This window comes from Hyla sarda, chromosome 4 (assembly GCF_029499605.1).
Source record: "Hyla sarda isolate aHylSar1 chromosome 4, aHylSar1.hap1, whole genome shotgun sequence".
Taxonomy (NCBI): Eukaryota; Metazoa; Chordata; class Amphibia; order Anura; family Hylidae; genus Hyla; species Hyla sarda.
Genome location: NC_079192.1, coordinates 17778805 through 17784233, shown reverse-complemented (window position 1 = coordinate 17784233; position 5429 = coordinate 17778805).

Below are 5429 nucleotides of genomic sequence, written 5' to 3'. Positions count from 1 at the left end.
TCAAATCGTCAGACTCTTCTTCCTTCTCATGAGAAGACCTCAAACAAGTCAACCAGTTCACAGTCCGTACTATGCTTTGAAACCCCACAAACCCTGGAAGATAATGAGAATTTTTTTTTGCTGACATGGCAGGCACCTGGCTGCTGCTGCTACCTGTCCTGGTGCTGGTACTGCCACCAACATTCTAACTGGCATGGCATGGGTGCTCTGTCCTCTATCCAGTCCAACAATTTTTTGCATAATACTTGGAGATTATTTTTATCTTTTTGGGGTGATTTTAACTGCATTGTTATGTTATACCCAAGTATAATAACGTGATTTTATTAAACCAAGAAAATATGTATGAAGGCACTTAAGATAGCTAATTTGTGTTCAATTGAAATGCTATTTGTTGTGTTGTTAAGTTACAACCAGGTAGAAAATCTTTGTGAGATAATACCCCAAAAATATGGTTTATTGCACTTTAGATGGCTAATGCATTTTTAATATACACACTTTAAGATACGTTGTTATCTTACAACCAGTTAAAAATACGTTGTGTGTAATTAAACCCCAAAAAAATGCATGCACATGGGCTTTGGATGGTTATGCTACGTTAACTGCACTTTTCATAAATATTACTAAAATACAGGTCAGCCCGCTGCTTTGCTCAGTTTTATAGATATTTGTATGTGATACTTGTAATTTGTAGTGCACAAACAAACTTTAGCAGGTAGGGACAGGATAGGAGGTCCCTGAGATCAGCCCACAGATTAATGCTGTGCTCAGCTTTCTGTGGAATTGTATAGAATAGGGTTTGTGCTAAGTTTGCTGTGAATTTGTGGAATTGGTGGTATAGTTTAGAATTCCATGCAGGGATTGCTCCCTGTCTCTCTGGTGGCTTCATGCAGTACATGGGGCTTTATCTATGTCCTAAATCCTACCTCCTTTGCCATCTCCTATTGTCCTGGAAGCTGACTGACACATAAGCCAGCAAATCATTCTATATCCTGGGGTCATCATGTTATAGTTGAAAGGTATGCTGGTCTACCATGGTGTCATGTCAATACCCAGTACTTCCTCCTTCCCTATGGGCGCCTGTTTCTCATCCCTTATGTTATTGTTGCACACATTTCCAGGTTCACACGAGCCACGGCCATCCTGAAATTCAGGTGAAATACAGGTTTGTGTGGCATGGCTCACTCATCTCTACATATAAACTACAATAATCCTGCTGCCACTCCCCTGGGAACCATTACTTCCCTAACCTCTGTCATTTACTATATGTCATGTTCATTCCACCTGCGCGTGTATTTCAACACTTGTCCAATGTACAGTGTTTTGTAACCAAAGGGACTATATAAATAAAAAAAATCAAATAATAATAGGAATTATTTTCAGCCTGACCACAGTGCTCTCTGCTGACACCTCTGTCCAAATCAGGAACTGTCCAGAAAGAAATAAAACTTCCTCTGTAGTGTACAGCAGCTGATAAGTACTGGAAGCATTAATAGTTTAAAGGGGTATTCTGGTGAGAAAATATTTTTTCCTTTCAACTGGCTCCAGAATTCTAAATTCCTTCTTTAAAAAAATCTTAATCCTACCAGTACATATCAGCTGCTGAAGTTGAGTTGTTCTTTTCTGTCTGAAAACAGTGCTCTCTTCTGACACCTCTGTCTGTCTCTGGACAGTTCCTGAGACAGACAGAGGTGTCAGCAGAGAGCACTGGGGTCAGACAGAAAAGAACTCAAATTCAGCAGCTGATAAGTACTGGTAGGATTAGGATTTTTTTTTATAGAAGTAATTTATGAATCTGTTTAACTTTCTGGAGCCAGTCGATATGAAAAAAAATAGTTTTTCACCGGAACACCCCTTTAAATAGAAGCAATTTACACATTTTGTTTAACTTTGTGACAAGTTGATTAAAAAATGTAAAAAAAAATTTTTTCCACCAGAGTATCCCTTTAAGGATTGCCACTTCACCTCACTTGCATTGCAAGAAACACACAGAAAATAGCCAGAAAAGCTACCTAATACATGGGTGCATAATGCTGTTACAAATACAACATATACAACTAGAAGGTTGCAGCAGCACTCTTAGATGGGTGACACATTTTCATCAAAAAGTGCACCAAGAGCCTCCATTTTTTTGACCAAGAGTGCTGCAACCTACTAGTTGTCGGCTTTGTACAGTACTGACATTTACCTACTTGGGCCCCAGTAAACAATCATACATAACCCACCTCTGTTTAATGTATAGGTTCAGGGACACCTGACAAAATTAGGTCCCTGCTCTATATTAAGCTTTTTTGGGTGCCTTATGTTACGGCACTATAAAAATTAAGTACTTAAAGGGGCACTTTGCTGCTCAGTATTGGAACAAACTGTTCACGCTGGAGCCGGCACCGGGAGCTTGTGACGTCATAGCACCGCCACTCATGATGTCACTCCCCACCCCCTCAATGCAAGCCTATGGGAGGGGGCGTGTCATCCGTCAGGGCGGGGCATGATCTCATGAGGGGGCAGAGCTATGACGTCACAAGCTCCCGGCGCAGTCTCCAGCATTCGGAACAGTTTGTTCCCAACGCTGAGCAGCGGAGTACCCCTTTAACAAGTAGCATAAGCTGGACAAGGCCCACTCTTCTACTTATGGTAATAAACTGGCTATCCAGACACAGTTCTGGAAATACTTATTCCATCCAAAATCAGTGTAAAAGCCTAGTGTATATGACATATAGTAAGCCTCAGCTGGGATCATGAACTGTGGTAGATACCCAGAAACCTTTAGGTCATCAGGTATGTATGTGTATGTGTAGGTTAGTGTATGATATACTGTACAATGGGCACCTGTCTTTTTTTTTATGTGGAAAAGCCCCTCATCTGTAACGCCTGTAACCACGGCCAAGTATCACTTCTTAAATCTCACATTTCCCTCCATTCTGTTGCAGTTTGCCTTTGACCATCAGAAAATTCAGCGAGATGGTCCCTCGGGTGACATAGCTGTTTATCTTATTATATCATTAAATATAATTATGTATTTCTCCTATAATATGAAGGGGATAATTCCCCTGCTGGGAACGAGCTTCTACATACAGGAAAAGGCAGAATGTTTCAATATAATTCCCAGGGCAGACAAGAGCTTCTTATATAAAGTGAATGTGTGATAATACCAGTGGAAACTGGGAGATAAATATGAGGTGAGTGGAATATGACACTTAGGTCTAATAATATGGGATCTAGTGACAGCGTACTGCTGAACTGGTGTGTCTATCATCTGTGATACTGTTTGCTGCCGAGCGGTGCATCTAAGCCCATCATTTGTTATATTATGTTCTATGCTTCTGGGTATATTGAAGCCTATCATATATGACATTGTCTTCTGAGTTGATGTATGAATGTCTCTTGGCTGGCTCTCGACACCTAGGTCTCCTCGCTCATAAAGTCTACTGAAGGGAGACCTCTGGTCAACGGTTCTCACTAGCTGCAACATTGAATGATCTGAGAAAAAAATGTAAACATTTATAATACAAAAAAAAATCTCCTTTTTGGAGTTGCAACAGGATCCTATACACAGAAAAGTATTGTTTTGTTTTTTTATTCGAAAATTAAAAAAAATGATTCTCTTTGGTATTTGCAGCAGTACATTGAAGAACCTGTGCACAGCAGATTCATTTATTTATTTTAATTTACATAGTTACATAGTTAGTACGGTCGAAAAAAGACATATGTCCATCAAGTTCAACCAGGGAATTGAAGGGTAGGGGTGTGGCGCGATATTGGGGAAGGGATGGGATTTTATATTTCTTCATAATTTGAAAGTATTAAAATGAGGCTTTTTGCATTACTGGTTCAGGTAGAACCTGTTCACCACAAACCAAACTTTTTCAAAAGGCTTGCTCAACATCGAAAATCTACCATAGGGTATATGGCAAACCATTACATTGATGTGATCAACCCTAAGTGCAGTTGTGCACCTACGTTGGAGTGGAGGACCTGCACCCATGGATCACAATGTGGTTTCACTGCTGTGGTTAATGTAAACAATGACATTAGCTAACCCTCAAAACTGATGTAAAATTGAGACATTAGCCAGTATATCCTTATATGAAGGACGCACTTGAGCCCGCACACCAATGCCAAGGTTTCTCAAATGGTGCGGGACCTATCAGCTAACCTACCTGGCCAGATAAATAAAACCAGAAACCAAATTACGGCAGCCACAGGTCCGACTTGCAGATTGCTCCTCAGTCACCTCCAGTGTGGACTAGGAACACATACAATGGGAGGGAGTAGACAAGCTACAAGCCCCACCCCTGGTTGGTTCATTTATAGCAGGCCTCACAGGTGAAACCCTAATGCTACCAAGCAAGATAAAAGGGGGCATTAGTATAAGCCTTAAGCAAAGACATGTTGGCTTATATTTGCATGCATGTGGTTATAGCAGGAAACTCAACCCCAAGTGCAATTGCGCATCTTTGCTGGGGCGGAGGTCCTGCACTTGTAAACCGTTGCTAAGGGCGATCCCCAGCAAAAATTGCATACAATGGAGGATGCCTGCAGACGGTGACAAGTACCACAGTGCCATCCTGACACCTGATAAACGTGTATGTGGATGCGTTAACCATGACTAACTTTAAACAAACAATTACATTGACGTGATCTAAGGTGATACAAGGTGCTCAACCCCAAGTGCAGTTGTGCACCTACGTTTGAGTGGAGGACCTGCACCCATGGATCACAATGTGGTTTCACTGCTGTGGTTATTGTAAACAATTACATTAGCTAACCCTCAAAACTGATGTAAAATTGAGACATTAGACAGTATATCCTTATATGAAGAACACACTTGAGCCCGCACACCACGCCAAGGTTTCTCAAATGGTGCGGGACCTATCAGCTAACATACCTGGCCAGATAAATAAACCAGGAACCAAATTACATCAGCCACAGGTCCGACTTGCAGATTGCTCCTCAGTCTACTCCAGTGTGGACTAGGCACACATACAATTGGAGGGAGGATAGGGTATATTGCCTCAAACAACCATACAATACCATGTTCCCAATTCTGAAGTAAATAATAATTATTTCTCAGTTTACATAGTGCTAACATATTCCACAGCACTGTACAGAGCTTGCCATCACTCACTGTCACTTCGGGAGCTTATACTCTATAATAACCTATCAATATGTTTTTAGGGTGTGGGAAAAAATAATTTCTTTAAATTGAACCCAGTACAAAATAATGGATTCATTCTTATTATTTCATTGCAGGGTTTTGGTTTATACAATTTCTTCTCCATCTATGACCGATTCTTCATGCCACAATTCTTAGAGACAATGAGGCTTCGGTTCTTGCTATTTATCTTACACTTCTGCAATTGTAATGAATCTAGTTGCAGACTGACCGGCAGCGAGCTCACAAGCATTTCTATGGATGGGAATATAATAAT